Source organism: Acomys minous, assembly GCF_964271855.1.
Source record: "Acomys minous genome assembly, chromosome: 18".
NCBI classification, from domain to species: domain Eukaryota; kingdom Metazoa; phylum Chordata; class Mammalia; order Rodentia; family Muridae; genus Acomys; species Acomys minous.
In genome coordinates this window covers 45418785-45437852 of record NC_140501.1, presented here as the reverse complement: position 1 = coordinate 45437852, position 19068 = coordinate 45418785, and the positions used below count along the sequence as shown (strand labels likewise).

Below are 19068 nucleotides of genomic sequence, written 5' to 3'. Positions count from 1 at the left end.
GGGGAGACCTGGTGGCACTCAGAGGAAGGACAGCAGGTTACCAAGAAGAGACTTGATACCCTATGAACATATACAGGGGGAGGTAATCCCCCTCAGGAACAGTCATAGGGGAGGGGAATAAGGGGAAAATGGGAGGGAGGGAAGAATGGGAGGATACAAGGGATGGGATACATTGAGATGTAACAAGAATAAATTAATATAGGAGAAAAAATGAAAAAAAATAAAATAACAATTTTTATTAATTAAAAAAAAAAAAGAAAAGAAAAAGAAAAAGCCTCATGTTGGTTGTGTTGACTTGGATTCTCCTCTTTTTAAATTGGTTCATTAGAAGTTACATGCAGGGGCCTTGGAGCACTTGCAGTACATGCATGAGGCCTGAGTTAGGGTCTTTGGAGTCTAAAACTCTGACAGTGGTGGAAACTGCCTGCAACCCCAAGACTGGACAGGACTTCTTCTGGGCAAGCCAGATAACTAGGTGAGCTCTGGGACTCTGCGTTTGGTAAGAGGCTGTTCATAATGTGGGCAGTGATGCGGGAAGACACTCAAGTCAGCTTCAGCCTTACACACACACACACACACACACACACACACACACACACGCACACGCACACACACATGTACAAACACACATGTACACACATACATACACACGTACACACACTACTCACAAACACACACACTCACTCACTCACACACACCTACACACAGACCTACACACACAAACCTACACACACACACACACCTAAACACATACTCACACACACCCCTACACACATATACACATACCTACACATACCTACACACCTACACACACACTCTCACACACACCCCTACACACATACACACAATCACACACACAAAACACACATACCCCTACACATACCTACACACATACACACACAAAGCACACCCACACACACATACATACCCACACCCACATACACACCTACACAAACACACACACATCTACACACACACACACACACACACACACACACCTACATACACCAAACATTATAGGAAAGCTAATAAACTTTCATCACTACTGAGAGAATCCAAGATCTCAAAATGCACCTGTAATATTCATTACATCTGAAATAATTCTTAAAAAGGTGAACCAAATTTAAAGTCTCATTTCAAAAACCATGCCTATTCCTTGTATAATTAAAATGTCTCAATCTTGTATAAAATAGTCAGGTCGTCAAAATAATCTGTTGCATCAAAGCAGGACCAGTGCTCATGAACTGCAGATAACTCTGCTTATCTTAGCCTCACCATGCATAACCATGACTCTTCCTAATAGGTTAAGGGACGACTTTGTGAAAAATCAAATTATATACACACAGGTCTTGACTTTAGATTCTTCTACCATTGTATTTTTGAGATACCTATTAGACTGCCATAGTTATATATAAAGAAGAAAGGGCAGAAACTCTAGTCTCAACACCATTATAAGAACTGAACGCTGAGATTATTGACTTTTTTTGTGTGAAGAAGGAGTGTGTGTAAGCTTCAAATTGGCTTACAAATCTTCCAGAGTCTGTAAAGATGGGACATTAACATATATTAATATATGAAGCCACAGATTTTAAAAAGGAGTATTAGTGAAAATGACTGTTCAAGTAGGATTTTTTCCTTTTATTTTCTACTTAGCTACAGCCATGATTTGTTGCCCGAAAATTGTCATAAATGTCTTTGCATTTTGCACATACCATAGGACTCCTTAACCGAAATCACACTGAACAACTGTGGCCTGTTTGATGCCCAGTAGGGTAAGTACAGAAATCAACTCTGATGAAAGTGACTAGAGTGTCGTGGAAAATAAGAGCTTCCACAAATTTGTAAAAACAGAAGTATCCAGTGACCACACAGAGACAATTGCTGTGTATGAGGAAGAGCAGAAAGATCTGAAGTGAGGCAAAAGATGTGGATAAAGAAATAAATAGATAAACACTGCTTTGGAAGAACTAAAACAAAGAGAAAAATGGATGAACCACTTAGGGGAAGGTAGCATCAATGATGTTTTGTGTGACTGAAATGCCAAAGTAGAGGGGGAAAGGTGAATATTCACAAAGCAGAGATATCTGAAAGAGTAAAGTGCCTAGGGTGATGGAAAGTGGGGGTGTGTGGGTATCTGTGGTCCATCCTGGTACAGGAGGAAAGGATTAAAGTATAGAGGAGGCACACATTTGGAGGTGATGATGAGGAGCTGTCTCTGGACTTGAATTTCCTTCAGTGATGTTTTCTATATGTTTTATAATAAGAAAACTCTAATTGTAGCCTTTTGCAGTTCTCCTGTGATACAGCAATGTCTGCCCTCACCTTTGGAGACTGAAGGCCAGGAATCCCCACAAGATGTTCCCCAAATAAATACTTGCTCTTTACCTAATCCAGAAGCCTTACATCATACACACATGCACACGCATGCATGCGTGTAGACACTTTAGAGCTTCTGGCTCTTAAATATAAGACTAGAACTCCGAGAACCAAGATCTGAATAAACCCTTCATACTAACAAACTTACATTACAGCCAGGCTATCACAAGTACTTCAAGGTCAAATATAAGGAAGACATTTTGGGGAACCCCAGCTTCATCAAGAGCCATATGTGTGAAGGTGTAAGGCCTGCTACAAGAGACATGCACAGATCAGGCAAGTTCAACAACAACAATTTTGTCCCCATTTTCTGGAGTCTTGGAAGTCCAAGACCAAAGCCAATCCAACTCCCTATTTTCACGTGCCCACTGCATACTGTGCCCTCATTTAGTGAAAGCAGGATCCAATTCACCCTGTTATAAGATCACAATTCCTATTCATGAGTGATCCACCATCTGGGCCTAACTAAGTCAGATTTCAGTTGGCGGGGGCAGGGGGAGAGGTAACTGGGCAAAAATGCACAGTCTGTAACGTGCACTAGTCTAAGCTATTAAGAATCACAACCTTGTTAATTTCCCTCCCAGAATGAAGACTGACTTTTTCTTGTATTTATTTTGATTTTTATTATTATTAGTTAAATTTCTCCACTGTGCATCCCAGTGCCAGCCTCCCTCCTTCATCTCCCTCTCTTTCTCTCCTAGTCCTAAGAAAGGGGGAGCCCTTCTCCCCTATTATCTGACCTCAGCCTATCAAGTTTCATCAGGACTGCCTGTGTTTTCTTCTTCTGTGGCCTGGCAAGGCCACCCCACCAGGGGGAAGTGATCCACGAGTGAGCATCAAAGTCCGTGTTAGAAATATTTCCTACTCCCATATTAGGGGACCCACAAGGAGACTGTATTGTTTATCTACTACATCTGAGCAGGGGGTCAAGCTGCACTACAGAACAACAGTAATAAAAACTGCAGAGTACTGGCACAGAAACAGACAGGTGGATCAATGGATTTGAACCAAAGACCTAGAAATGAGCCCACACACCTATGGATACTTGATTTTTTACAAGGAAGCCAAACCCATATGATTGGGAAAAGATAACCTCTTCCCCAAATGTCTAACTGCATGTCTACATGTAGAAAAATGCAAGTAGATTGACATTTATCACCATGCACAAAACTAAAGTCCAAGTGCATCAAAGACCTCAACATAAAACCAGACACACTAAATCTGTTAGAAGAGAAAATGGGGAAGAGCCTTGAGCTCGTTGGCACAGGAGACAAATTCCTGAACAGAACTCTAACAGCTCAGGCTCTAAGGTCAACAATTAATAAATGGGACCTCATGAAAGTGAAAGGCTTCTGGAAGACAAAGGAAACAGTCAACAAAACAAAAGCATCAGCCTACAGACTGGGAAAAGATATTCACCAACCCTACATCCAACAGAGGCCTAATATCAAAAATACATAAAGAACTCAAGAAATTAAACACCACCAAACCAAATGAAGACTGTCTTTTGGGATGTGAAGGAAAGTTTTTTTTTCTGTCTTCAACTTCTGGAAATTCTTGGGAAGACTGTTTAGATCCAAAACATTTAACTCCTCTTTTCTATTAAGTACCAGAAATCTTAACCGAAACTGTTGTTCTACTTTTGCTGCTCATGGGATAGTAGGATGACAGGTCTTAGGGTTGATATACATTCATACCGAGGTAACATGGTGATGCAACCACCTATCCCTCTGGCATTTCAATTAGTGAGAGGCACCCTGAAAATCAGATAATCGTGCGCCCCAACCTCTGAGCAAAGCAACCGATAGAAACAATGTTGCCAAAATGCTTGGTAAAAATTACCTCACAAAGTTCTCCTTCCCAGTGAGAAAGACTGGAACGCTTGTAACCTTATTTCTCAAGTAAAGTCTTTTCACGGTATTGTTATCTTTGGCTTCATCTATAATCGCTTATGTGTTTCTTTTCTGTTGCTTCAATTTACATGAAAAAAAATGTTACGGATATCTTTGCCTTTCCGTTTTCTTACCTCTTTTAGCAAGCTTCTAATAAGCAAAAATAAAATGATTAGCAAGCAGCTGTGGAAATAAATTTACTTAAAACTGAGTGTGATCTTATACTCTCCAAGAGATTTATTATTAATTGAAGATGTAGCCAAGGTGAACTTCTCGGGGATTATGCTCAGATGCAATCATTTATAAATTATTCATAGGAATTATATTTCGAGGCTTTTACTTACAGAATCTTAGTTTGGTATAGCTTGGGTCATGTAAGTCAACTACATATCAGAATTGTATACTACTTTTAAAGATGGATGTGCAGTTCAAACAGGTCAAGGGGTTTCTTATTTTCTACAACCACATTTTATCTCATCGGTGAGTAAATACTTGACACTGAACCAAATTTGCTTCTTCATCGATTATATCTATTGATTCCAATCTGGCATATATATCATGAAACCTTAGAGATTTTTTTCCTGTGAGATAGCTCTTCAGGTAGCTAAAAGTCATTGCCATGTCTATTTCCATCTCCTCTTCAATATGTTACTGGAATTAACATAAAATATATATTCTTCATGCAATTCTGATCAAAGTTATCTCTCCCTTGGATTTGGACAATGATGTTCTTAGCCATTGCTCCAAGATCAAACTGTATTGACATCTCATGTCTTTTGTCTCTCAGCTATTTTAGACCTACATGCTAAAAAATAAATAAGTAAGTAAATAAATAAATAAATAAATAAATAAATAATTTAAAATATAACAGTGAATTGCTAACTCCAAAACAGTTGAAATTAGAAAGGTGCACTAGGCATCATCAAAACCTATTATTATGAAATCTTCACCAATTATTAAATTTAATACTCACTTAATCATTACAGATTTTTAAAATATGTAGGTTAATTTTAACATCTCAGTCATGACTAAAGAAAAATAAGAGTTGACCATAATTCAAGTGACATATTAGAACTAGGTGACTCCAAAGGCAAAAGCCATACATATCTTGAAACATGCAATCCGTATTATTATCAAGTTTATATTTTAAACAAAAGTTAAAGGCATCAATATATGATAAGAGCCTATAAATGTTTTTTTTAATGGCCCCTAAACTACAAAGTAGGCTTTTCACTAGAATTATCTTAGGGATACAAGATAAAGCTGGATGATGTGGGGTCCACATCAGCCCATCTACCCTGGTAGCCTAACATAGCAGGGATTCCAGCCTGCAGCTTTCAGCCCCCCCGCCAAATACTAATGTTTTACTTTCAACTTGTCATATAATTCCTTGTCCAGCAGGCTGACGTTTGTGTCCCTCTTTGGTTCCTCAGCAGTCAGTTCTCCTATTAATCAGATAGCACCACAAGAACACATCCCATTCAATAGAGCAACGCCCCTGTAAACATCCCTGTAAACTTTATTGACAATAAAATCATGAGAAAAATAACAAGCTATCCAGATAAAACCCTCCCTAGACTTCCCAACATGTGGTTAAGGAACCATACATTTTAATTTCCTCCTTCTAACTTCCAGCTTGAATTCTCTGAGGCATGTGTTGGAACCGTGTTGCCTTCACTGAAGAAGCCAGGGAAATATGTAGGGGAGAAGTCACACAGTTCAATAAAGCCATCCCTAGAGGTAAGGTGTTCTGGATACAAGGCCCTCAAGTGAGGGAAGTGCCACTCCTTGATCCAGCTGAGCAAATGGAGAATGGAAGTGTCTTTTTAAAGGTCAAACCCAGGAGCCCTAGCATTTTCTCTACTGGTGGATTTTAGCTAGTCATTTTTCTAAAAATATTTCCGGTACCAGCTGTGCTTTAAATGGTCTTCAAAAGTGACTCAGTCTCTCTAAATACTATTGAGATATAACCAGAGGTCAAGGCTTACATAGTTCAATAAATATTAATGAATTCTCATGCTAGAAAATATTCCTATATAACATTCAGTATATCCACATGTTGTGCCTTTTCCTACATGAGATGAAATTCTAGACATGGCCGATGCTCATCTGATAGCAGTATTGGAAAAAATAAAACATTTATCATTGTGAAACTATTCATACAAAAATAAAAATAGCAATTTTATTGTTACAATATCAGTGAAATCGAGTGTATTCATTTACAACCTTATGAAGGAAAGAAAGAAAGAAAGAGAGAGAGAAAGAAAGAAAGCCTTCGGGATGATTTTTAATACTAGGTTTCCCAGCCTATCTTCTGTCCTTTGCTAAAAATGAACTGAGCAGAGGACTTAGAGACAACTTTGGCAACAGAAATTGACATCATCTCGGACTCTTCAGAAAGAAACACTCACAAAAATAAACACTGGCCACATGCCTGGGCCACATAAAGATTGGACCTAGTTCTGTATAATGATGGAACATTCAACACGCTCAAGCAATTCTGCTATAGATTAGCAAATCTTAGAAGAGATATTTATATTGAACTTCATATATATATATATCCATAAACTTAGAGAAAGGAGAGTGAAGTCAAACATAACAGTGTTTTGGAAACTGGGAACGGTTGGCCAAGAAAGAGCCAAGCTCTCACTTGGCCATGGGTAAAATGGAGAACAGCTGAAATGACACAGGTCTTCAAAGCCAAGAAATCATCGCTGCGATGGACCTGCAGGGGTAAGGGGTAATGGTGAGGGATTTTATTTAAAAACAAATGAAGAATATTACCTAATATTACAGTCTCACATCATGTTGGAGGTTGATTCTGAACACAGAACAAAGCAGAGTGGTCCCAGGGCTGTGAAGAACTCTGGGATAGAAGTGCAGCTACCTTGCTACAAAGGTAAGGGTATTGAATGTCAGGAACCTCCAGAAGGTCTGATGATTGACTCCTATACTGTACGTTTTTATCAACTTGACACATTCTAGAGTCATCTATGAAGGACCTAAACTGAAAGACTGACTTTATCAGATTGGCTTGTGGGCATGTCTGTAAAACATTTGCTTGATTATTGGTTGATTTGATAGGGCCTCACCCATTATGAGTTGCTCACAGGTTAGTAAGTGGGCCTGGGCTGTCTAAGAAAGGCTGGATGTGAACCAAAGCAATTTTGAGGGAGCCAGCAAGCAACATCTCTCCATGGTTTCTGCAGCAGTTCCTGAAGGAGCTTCTACTCTTAATTTCCTCAGTGATGAACTGTGATCTGGATATGAAAGCCAATGAATCCCTTTCCTTCCCAAGTTGGTTTTTGACCATAATATTTGTTACATCAACAGAATCACATTAGAACAGACCTCAAGTTCAGCCCTACTTATTCTCCAAGAAGAAATTGAAAACTGTCTGGGAAATGAGGTCAATTAATAGAAAAGACCCAAAGACACTGATTTCATACCTGGGGCTTTAGTAGCCAGGTAGCCAGAGAAAACACAGGCTGATGCTCTGAACCCTGATTCTTTGTTTCCAGCTCCGACTCTTACAGGAGCAGAGAAGGACCATTAGTCATCTCTGGAAAGCCTCTAGGACATGTGGGGTTGGGGGTAAAGGACAAGAGAGGCAGAGAGAGCTAGCAGAAAGACCACCTGAGGAAAAGGAAATTTCAAAAGAAATATCCTAGGGCTAGAAATATGGCCCAATCAGTAAAATTACTGTCACACAAGACTGAGGGCCAGTGTTCAGGTTCCTAGAACCAAGAGAAAAAAGGTAGAAATGGTGCTTCAAGTCTCTGTAATTCCTGCAGCTTGCTGGCCAGATGTTCTTGAACAATTGATGAGCACTAGGTTCAGTTAGAGGCCTTGGCCCAAAAAGTAAGGTGGAGGGTGATAGAGAACGATGCAAATGTAAACCTTTCACCCCCATACGCATGCATGCACACACACACACACACACACACACACACACACACAAACTTGTCATGTATGTACACACACACGTTGTACCTGCAAACTGCACATGGACAAATACACACAAAGAGAACACGCATACACAACATAAATTAATGTCCCTAGAGAAGTAAAAGTATTGTACCTGAGAAACAAGACTCTAATGGTCTAATAAGGAATATTTATGGTGGCAGTTTTCACACCTTCTGTTACAAAAGGCCTTAATATTCTCTTTAAAATGTTGAGAATCCTGAAAAGCTTTTGTTTACTGTGGATATTTCTATAAATGTTCCTCAGATGAGAGCTTAAGAGACTCTGCTGAGTATTTGCAGAGGAGTCATTATATTATAAAAAAAATACCTAATACTTGACACAAATAATGCATTTCTATGAAGAAATCATAAATCCAAAACAAAAAGATGTGACACTTGTGCCTTTGTTTTACACTTTTTCCAGGTCTGTGCAGCATCCAGTTTAGTCAGAGCAAGCTGAGTCTCTGCATCTACGTCTGCATCACCTGCATCCACATTCCGACTATTGTGGCATTGCACACGAGGTCACTTCTGGAAAACTCCGGGCTCAGAAAGAGACGTATAAAGAGACAACCATTTCAGAACCACTGTGGTAACTTTCTGCCTCATTGACTCCTTGAAAACTAGCAACTCTCGGTGACTAAAAGGAATAGGGAACTTTTAAAAAGAGAGATTTAGAAAAAAATGAAAAAGAAAACAAACAAGTAGAGGAGTAAAACTCATTTTAAAAGGACAATATCATTCAACCATCCTAAGAAATTTCAAACTGAGATAGAAATGACTACAATACGGCTACAGAAATGACTTGAGACCTTTGCGAAGCTGACGGCATTGAGTTCCAAACCAAAGTTTTGTGAAATTCCAAAGTGAATGAAAGACTCACATGAGGTCACATCAGGTACATGAAATGGAGTTGAAGAAAATACCATTCATGTAGGAGGAAAAAAAAAATAGGTCACGCCTAAAGCAACAGGAAAAAAGAAATTTCAAAGTTCTCAAAAGCAATTCTTAAATCTAAAAGGAAATTGAACAATGGCCTCAAATTCCTGGAGGATAATTACAAGCAAAGGCAGAAATGCATGATGTCAGGAAATGTTTCATCATGCATCCATTCCCAGAAAATATGCTCGATGAAACAAGTCCTTAACCACACACAGAAGCAAGAAGACAAGAACAAAAGGCAAGGGATAAAGGGAAACAGGAAAGAGTGCCCAGGCTTCCTGCATAGAAGTTGGTCACAGGTGCCAAGGATAATGTCTCCTCTAAAAGGCAGGGCAAAGGAGAAGGTGTGTGCAAATGCTACATTGAGATAACCATGAGCAGGTTTGGGATTAAATCAATGTTGGCTGAATAGCAAATCAAGCCAGTGCATAAAGTATGAGCCATTATGAAAGATAATTGAAAGACAAGGCAAAGACAAAATTGTGATCAGAGCTCACAAACAGAAGCACAAACTTGCCCTCACGTAGTCTTAATAATAACATATCTACCAAAAATGTAAGTATTAAAACAAGTAAATGGTGGGAGACAAGTGTGAGTGTGTGAAGCAGGACAAGAGAAAAAAAATATAGCTAAGTTGTCAACTTCCATGATAACAATTCAATAGATCATATCTAAAGCATGTTTTTAAAGTTATAATAGAAACATGGTGTTTGTACATATGAGAATAAATTATGAAACCTGAACTAAGGTAATAATGCTAATTTTTATCCCAGAATATCACAGCTGCTTAGTGTGATACTCTTTAATCATGTATACATTTGATTATAATACATTCACTAATTTAAAACAAAATCATAAAATGCACCAACTGTGAAGAATTGGGTCAGAAAAAAAGCCAGTGTAACTTTCTCATCTTGATGGATTGTAACCATACATTTTGGTTATTTTATTGGGTTCCTTTACCTACCACCCTTCTCCACCCCACTCCCTTCCAACCACCCAACATTAGATAGGAGATAAAGAAGAATAGAGGGGAAAGGGGGCATAAATCTCCGTAGACTGCTTCCTGATGATTAGGGGCATTGAGTTCCTTGGGGTAAGTCCACTCTTCATCATTAGGATATCTCCAACCAGCAAACAGCTAACAGCAAATAACAACAGCAGCAGCAGGGACCAGAAGCAGCAGGAAAATCAGCAGCCCCCAGCCTTGGGGTTCTGGCATTTTTATACCCTCTCAAGAGTGCCCAGAATTTTAAACTTAAATTGTCTTCAGATGGCAAAAATCACACCCCTGCTAGAGCATGAGACAAATCATAGTCAGCTGGTGCAGACAATCTGAAGCAGCCCTGTACCTGACACTTGGGATTGAAATGAAACACATTCATGCCTGGGTTATTGAAGAAACAAACAAACAAACAAAAACTCACTACAGTGGCCTCTCTTAAGCATTTGAGCATTTCCGACAGCGGTGCCCACTTGTCACAAAACAAGCTTATATTTTGTTTCTCAAAGAAGTTTAAGAAGCTAAGGTAAAACTAGCTTCCTGGGCCTATGTTCACTGAAACAATGCATGTTTGCCTCGTAATGCAAGTTTGACAATCTAAATGCTTGGAGAAGTATTTTCTAAGTTAATCATTTGCAGAGGGAATCATGCCATCACTACATACTCTAGAACTACTCCTGCAAAGACAGATGCATGTTAAGCTCAGTGTCAGTCTTGCAAACAGCATCTTAAGGATAAAGACAATGATGTTCCCTTGTATGGCACCTAGGTCATGATATGGAATCAACTCTATGTATCTTGGATTCCGGTACATTGCAACTGTTGTCTTGACAGCAAATACTATGCTGATGATATTGAAACCCAGGAAAGGAAGTCTACCCAAATACATGCCAAATCAGACAATTCGGCACTTAGCATTTTAACACTCAAGACATCTGATGGTGATAATGGTCACTATCAACTCTGTCACAGCCTAGTATTTAGAAGATGCATTCAGCAAATATTCATCAAGGATCCATTTTTGCTTCAGGTCTCAGGCTTCCAGAAAATACGGTATGTGTACATTTAGTTTAAGATACATGCTTGGACTATTTCTATGTATTGGTCACAGCTTTGTAGCAAATGGTCTCAGGTCTTTCCATTAAATTCTACCCTATATTGCCTGTGTTAATCATCTCTGTATTCCATAAGCGAACTGGAGGCACTCAGTGCCTGGGAAGAAACAGTCATCAGATTTCCCACGGACAGCAGCAGAGTTACCAGCCCTGTAGGGGCACACTCATAGCTGAAAGACAATGGGAGGCTAAACCGGAAAGAACAGAACACAAGGGCATTCTGCGATTCACAGCTACTCTGTGGCATTGGAAACAAGATGTGATATGTCCTCTGCCACACAGAGACAGCCACCAGTGGTGGCAAACAAGAACTATGTCAGGTCCTTTCATAATGGTGGTGGGACAAGACCTGAGACATTGACTGATATGCAAGGCAGAGTTTTCTGTAAGGAAAACAGAAAGCCATTGGGGTCTGAGATGGACGATCCAGCTGTAAGGATCAGTTCTTGGTCACAAAATGGAAATATTTATATCTACCTTTTAATATTCATACCTACTTTTCAGAGTTGTTTGAAATGTAAAATAAGACATAGAGATCCCTAAATCACTAGCTACACTGTTGTCTTATCAGGCTCCCAGAAAACAAAGCAGTTCAGTTCCATTTCTCCACAGAGACTGCTCTGCAGTGGATAGAAGGTCAGTGAATCCAGACATTTTCTACATAGGAAATGACTAGATAGATGCAAAAGTGACACTCCCACCAGAACCGGTAAGGGACGTTGCTTCCCAATTCTCGAAGCTTCCATGAGGAAGACTATAATAAGACTGTTGGTACCCTACAAACGTGCCCGCATCTTAATCACTCATGTCTGTGACTACGCTATGATGTCATAACAGAGGGGACCTGGCCACTGTGCTTAGGTCTGTGATCTTTAGAGAACTTCTTAGGTTACCTAAGTGGGCCAACTGTAATTACGATGATTAGAGAGATGTAGGAGGCTCAGAGAAGATCTTATAATGGAAGAGGTGAATGATGTAGTCATTGAGTAAGAGCCATAAACCAGCGAATATGGGTAACATCATTAGCAGAAAGAAGGAAAGGAAGAAAGGGAGGAAGGAAGGAAGGAAGGAAGGAAGGAAGGAAGGAAGGAAGGAAGGAAGGTTTCCCTTAGAAGTATCATCAGGTAGGTGGCCCTGCCAACACCTTGCCTTTAGCTCAGTGAGATACTTTTAGGTTGTTGAATCATGTGATAATGAAATTCTGTTGTTTAAGGCACAGAAATTAGTGCAACACCATCACAGCAGCCACTGGAACCACACTCACATTCTGAGCACCCTCTGGCCTGTTCCAGCTCCCTTGTGTTTCAGAGAGATGCTACACATAGTTGCTTCGGCCAGGCCTCATCCTATCACCTTTCCCTGTAGGTGGTCCCCCATGAAGCTTATGCTCCCCTCTGACCTGCTCCCTTCTGACCTGACATTTTAAAAAAATGTCACCCTTATGAAGAGTCAGTGGGATTCGTCTGTAGTCTTTTCCTATGCCCAGATGAGTACGGCCAATTCTGAAGACATATCTTTAAAGCTTGCCAGAAGGACAGAGGTAAGCCACACCCCCCAAGCCCGGTTCTTACCAATGATAAAGCCAATGCTTTCATCTCCATCTGTCCCCTTTATCTCCAAAGTGCTTCCCACATAAAGAAAGGAGAATCTAATTTTAGGCAGTTCAGCTCAAAAGCTAGACTGAAGGCAGAGTGGAGCCTGGTGCCTACATGGAGGCAGGTAAGAGCCAGCACTTGTTTAAGCTCTGTGGAAGACTCTCACTGCTGTTGTGGGCAAGGGAGGATGTCTCCCTGAAGATGACATTTGCAAAGCTCACCCAGACAGGAATAGAGAAGCAAGCTCCTGATATATGCCCCATCTCTGTTGACACTGGTTATATACTAGGGCAGGCCGGACACCATAGGTGAGGTAGCTGGCAGAGTGTCTTTCAGGCTGCTAAGAGATTGGAGCTGCAGCTGGCATTTGAGATGCAAGCTCCTGGAAGACAAGAATCCACCCATTCCACAGTTAAGATGAGTCCATATTCTGTGTCAAAAAAAAAAAAAAAAAGATTTTCTCCAAAGCCAGACAAAATACTACAAGAACACGAGCTGGCATTTTTAGGCTTCCAGAGAGGGGAAAGCTGTTGCCCTCACATTTCCCAGTAAATTTCACAAGCTGGCACACTGATGAGTCCATCATTAAAATTCTATTTCAGATCACAAAGAATTATTCAGGGAAAAAAATAGACACGGAGAGCAGTTCTTTGGGGGGGCCTGATACTATTGATTTTTCCTATGCAGACTTGAATTTCGCTTGACTCAGAACCAGATGACGTGAATGGGAGAGATTTATCATCCCCTCATAGGCACAGAGCTAACAAAAGTTTCACATTTTCATTTTATTTTATCTTTCCGTCAGAGGAAGAAGACCATATTGACGAGAACATTAGGGACATATTGATGGCAATTATCAATCATTGCACAAAATCGGGATGTGGGTTGGCGGCTGCAGAGGCTAACTCTAAGGATTTCAGTCATCATCATGGTAGAAGGGTTGTCAAGGCTCAGCACTTGTTTTTAGGAGCAGCCTGAGGGAGCCTCGGCCCCTGAAACAGGGGTCTGTAGACCAGAGGAAAATGTGTGGCTTCAGAAGGTAGGATGCAGCCAAAGTCAGGGGACAGTACTTGTTGCCTACCTTTCGTGCCTTGGCTGACCTCAGCTTTAGACATAAAGCTAATTCAAGCCAGGAAAGTTATAAGGGGCACTAGGAACAGATGCTCTTGGAAGGAGAGTTCGGAGTCCCTGAAGATGAGCACAGAGACCATGGTGATGCTCTGCAGATGACCCAGGGCAACTGGCAGAGGGTGAAAGGTAATAAGGGGAAAGAATTAGTCCCACCCGGAAAACAGAAGGAACAGCGTGATTCTCATTTGTTTCTGTTTCCAGAGTTTCAATTTTCTGTTCACAAACATTGTCAATTCCGAAGTCGTATTCAGACAGACACCATGCTAATGCAGACCACATCTAAACAAAGCATAAATATGTACAGTCTGACTTGCTGAATGACAGGAAAAGTCTTACCATGGAAGGAGCAATCTCAGGCTGACCCTCCCCCCCCACCCCCCAGTTCCCACGACAAATAGACATTTTCATTTCAGAGACTTTAAAACTATAATGAGATTAACATAGTACTGAGGAGGCCGTCTACCCTCTCACAAGCACAAATGGAAAGGAGACTCTGGGAACGACTCCTTCCACCTAAACTTTATGGCTCAGGTCTCAGAACGCTGATAATACTGAAATTTCTCGCGGAAAGGCATGCGACTTTATGATGTATTTTAATTTTTAAAACTATTTCCTTTTAGTTTCTGTATATGGGCATTTAGCCTGCACGAATGTATGTGCACCACATGCACGCATGCCCGAAGAGGCCAGAAAAGGGAGCTGGGTCTCCTGGGACTGGGTTGTGACCCACCACGTGGGTACTGAGAACTGAACCTGGGTCTTCTGGGAGACTAGCAGGTGCTTCTAAAAGGCGGAATGGTCTCTACAGCCCGCAGAATACATCTTAACACTATAAACACATGCAATGTATTTGTTAAGTTCCTCATCCACCTTGGTGCACTATTTCAAGGCACTGCATTGGCCTCAGAATTCAACATCGAGAAATATCAAAAACCCTGCCTATTCATAATACATGGTGCCTGTTCAGTTCAAGCCGTGTGTGTGTGTGTGTGTGTGTGTGTGTGTGTGTGTGTGTGTGTGTGTATGTGTGTGTGTGTGTATGTGTGTGTGTGTGTGTGTTAGTGTTCTATTGCTGAGAAGAGATACCATGACCGTGGCAACTCTTATAGAAAGGAAGCATTTAATTGGGGCTTGCTTACAGTTTCACTGGTTTAGTCCATTATCAGTGTAGCAGCAAACATGGCGGCACACAGGCTGATATGGTACTGGAGGACCTGAAAGTTCTATATTCAGGTCCGCAGACAACAGAAAGAGAGAGGCACTGGGTCTGCCTTGGAAACCTCAAAACCCAACCTTAGGGATGGACTCTCTCCAAAAAGGCCACACTTACTCCAACAAGCCCATAAATCCCTCTCAAGTATACCTGCTCCCTCATGACCAAGCATTCAAATATATGAGCCTAGAGCTGTCATAAGTACACATGTTTGTTATTTATATATTATTTGTATACATATTAGTTATTTGTGTATATGATTAGGTATACATGTAAGTACATGCATATACTACTACATAACAGAAATGTATAATTTGTTATAAAAATTGTTTATAAATATACTTATAATTTGTTTGTTTGTAGCATAAATTAAATAACTAAAATTAGTTATATAATTTAATACCTATGAACTATAATAGGTTTATACTTATTTGTGGAACTCTGCTGGGTAAGGTTGAAGTCCGACATCTTTGGAAAGCCATTTCTGCACTCAGTCTATGCGAGTGGACTCCCTTTCCTCAGGAGGGTCCTCGTTCCACCTGGTTAGGTGACCCCCAGTGTTGTAAGGAGTGTCACATAGTCCTCAGTGAAGACTACAGGCCTGACCCTTTCCTGATAAAGAACTTGTTCAGCAAGCAAGGAAATTCCTGGAAGTACCCGACCCTGTGCTGAGATCCTAGCCTCCAGCAAATGACTTCTATTCATACCAGAAGTCATCCCGTCACCCATAGGACAATTAAGTACTATGGTTTCTTCTTGTTGTGATTGGGCCCCTTGATACTGCATGTAAATGAGGCACTGTACCACTGTGTGTAGATTACGTATCCTGGCATCCTTAGCCCTAGCGAATCAGACACATTCCCCACAATCCCTCCCTACTTCCCAAGGTTTATAAACAAAGGCTGACTGGCAAGCTGGCGCCTCCATCATGACCATCTGAGACTCCATTTATACCAGGGGGAACCGCCACTGGAGACCCGGTGGTCAGGCAACAATGGCAGGACTGCCTTTGCCGCAGCTTGGGCCTGCTCCATCACTGCTAGCTCGGTGCTGATCCCCACTGAAGCACCCACAGGGCCTGCCGGGTCTGTGTTTTACCAGGCCTGAGTCTCACCAGACCAGCCTGCCAGCAGATTTTGGACATCCGCCCGCTTCCTCTGCTCTCAAACAAAGAGCTGTAACACTCTGGGTGTTAGCATGGGCTTGTGGAGCTCCAGAGTCTCCACTGCCTTCTGATACCAGCCATCTCATTCTAAAAGAGCTAACGTGTAAAACCAGGTGGAAAACTCCTTTTCCACCTCCCCCAGGAAGACCGAGAACCTGGCCTAGTGCCCAGGCCATGAGCCTTACCCTGAGTGCTCAAAGCTGCCTCTGAACAAAAAAAAAAGGGGACCTTGGAACCTTTGATCTCAAGATCTACCTGCCCTCCTCTGGAAGCAAGCAGCACCTGGACCAACCCATTGGCAGTTAGGACCCAGAACTACCACCAGTGGGTGCTGAGTGACACTTATATGAGCAGGAAGTCCTAGAGGAAGGTGGGAGCTGGTTTCAAGAATAGTGAAGTCTCATTTCCTGTTCAATAAAAACTTGTCAATGTAGCTTCACAAGGTGGGATGGACGGTGGCCTGGGTCCCTGTTGAAGGCGCTAACTTCATTCTGAAGGCTCCAGCCTGGTGCGCTCATCAGCTCCCGGTGCTCTCTCTGCCCACCAGGGCTTCACAGGAATGTGTGTGGAACACGGACACTCAGTCTCCAGCACCCAGGAAGAACAGATTGTAATAAAGCTATAAGCCATACAGAACAGTGTCTGTGTCAGCTATCTTTGCCTGACAGCATGTGAGTTACTACATAAAACGTGTTCTTGGGCGTTCAACTGCTCCTTGTTGGAAAAGACATGCTGAAATAAAACAGTAATATGCTATTGCCTTCACCTCCTCTTACCATGTGGACACTGTTCTAATAATCCATTTATATTGTAGATTTCAAAATGATCCAACTAGGATTGAATTTTTAAAATGACTTTATTACTGAATATTTTTTTTCTAAAGTCTTGGTCAAGATTTCAGAGCTAACTGTTGCCCACCCATTGATCACTGCACACTGGTGGGGTGGCCTGGCCACAGAGGAAGAGGATGCAGTCAGTCAAGATGAGACTTGATAGGCTGGCATCAGATGGCAGGTGAGGAGGGCTCCCCATTTGTGAGGAGTAGGGGAGGGAAGAGGTGGAAAGAGGGAAGAAGGGGACCAGAGGAGATGAGTGAGGGGGCTACAATCAGGATGTAAAGTGAATAGATTTTTTTTTAATTGTAAAAGATTTTAGAGCTGAACTCTATGAGGTAGAAGGCAGCTCTGGGATGAGCCAGAAACCTAGGACAGGGAAAACTCCCAGGAATCTATGAAAGTGATCCTAGCTAAGACTCCTAGCAACAGGGTACATGGAACCTGACATGGTCGCCTATTGTAACCAGGCAAGACTTCCAATGAAGGGATGGTGATACCAACCCACTCCCAAAGCCTTTGACCCACAATTTGTCCTGCCTACAAGATACACAGGGATAAAGACGGAGCAGATTGAGGAAATGGCCAACCAATGACTTGCTCAACTTGAGACCCAATCCATGGGAGAGATCCAACCGCTGTCACTTTTGATGATACTCTGCTGTGTTTGCAGATAAGAGCCTAGCATAACTGTCCTCTGAGAGGCTTCATCCAGCAGCTTCTGGAAACAGATGCAGGGACCCACAGTCAAACACTAAGCAGAGCTCAGGATATCTTGTGGAAGAAAAGGAGGAGGGGTCAAGGAAACCATAAGAAGATCTACAGACTCAACTAACCTGGGCCCATAGGGGCTCACAGAGACTGAACCACCAAACAGACAGCATGCGTGGGATGGACCTGGACCCCCTACACACCTGTAATAGATATGTAGCTTGGTCTTCCTGTGGGTCCCCTAACATCAGGAGCCAGGGCTGTCTTTGACTCTGTTGCCAGCCTTTGGATCCCTTTCCCCTAACTGGGCAGCCCTGTCTAGTCCCATAGCAACTTGGTATGCCAAGACATGTTGATGTCCACGGGAGGCCTCCCCTTCTCTGAGGAGAAAGGGAAAGGAATGGGAATGGGAAATAGAGAGGGAGGGACTGGGAGGAGAGGACGGAGGGGAATTGTGATCAGGATGCAAAGTAAGTAAACTAATTAATTTATGAAAAGATGAAGTGAAAGAATGACAGCAGCAGGGATGCTTTAAACCCCGCCCCCTGTAAGCTATAGGGATTTGTTTCCTCAAAACAATTATTACAGAGTCCAGAGATATGCTCCCTTTCTCTTCATTCACAGCTGAAAGCCCAGGAGTCTGATTACTTTTTAATTTTTGATTTTATATTCCACACTTAACATTTAGGGATGTTTTGAGAAACCTAGATAGGTACCTCTTATCCCCCAGTCCCCCCCCTTCCAGCCCTCCCTGCCAATTGGGAAGTTGGCTGCAAGATTGTGTTTCAAAGACAGGTACTTTTCCATATATATATATATATACATATATGTGTATATATGATATAGGGATATTATATATAAAATATAGCAACAGTAGCCTGCAGCCCACAGGTGTGGCCAGCTCCCTACTGTGGTACTGACATGTTTTCATCTCTCTCTCTTTTCTTTTGGGTTGGGATTGAACCTAAGGCTTTGCTCATGCCAGGCAAGTGCTCTACCAGTGAGCTATCACCTCCGATCTTTTCCTCATGTTGAGCCATGGCTCACTATGTTTCTGAGGCTGAGCTTAAACTCAGTCTGTATCCCAGACAGGCCATCCTCCTGCCTCAGCCTCCCAAGTGACT

General features: G+C 41.7%; 1 long non-coding RNA gene across 2 annotated transcripts; it reads left to right on the top strand.

Annotated features, from left to right (window-relative positions):
- The first annotated feature begins 12231 nt into the window (after positions 1–12231).
- LOC311589235 lies at positions 12232–18380 on the top strand. 2 transcript variants are annotated; one of them, XR_014776463.1, is made up of 3 exons: positions 12232–12420; positions 17284–17414; positions 17907–18380. It is a non-coding gene; the product is annotated as an uncharacterized lncRNA (long non-coding RNA). The 2 variants fall into 2 exon arrangements; XR_014776464.1 differs by lacking the exon at positions 12232–12420 and adding an exon at positions 12690–12836.
- The last annotated feature ends 688 nt before the right edge of the window (positions 18381–19068 follow it).